Raw genomic sequence first — 242 nt, forward strand, 5'->3', positions numbered from 1 at the left:
ATTATTGATATCTTTCCTGCTTGACTTTTTCTCTCCACGTGACGATAGAAATACAAACCTCTCTTTATTGTGGTTCCCTTAACGATGCTCCAACACCTCCTTCGCCTTTTCCACACGGACATCCTGGCGTTTCCACAAGGGGGACGATCAGACGGACAGAGACCTGATGTCGTCATAGCAACGTGACGGCGATCACGCCCTCATCAGCGACGTCCACAGGGTGGGGTCGCCGGCCTCTGCCG

The sequence above is a fragment of the Narcine bancroftii genome, chromosome 8, assembly GCF_036971445.1.
Source record: "Narcine bancroftii isolate sNarBan1 chromosome 8, sNarBan1.hap1, whole genome shotgun sequence".
Lineage (NCBI taxonomy): Eukaryota > Metazoa > Chordata > Chondrichthyes > Torpediniformes > Narcinidae > Narcine > Narcine bancroftii.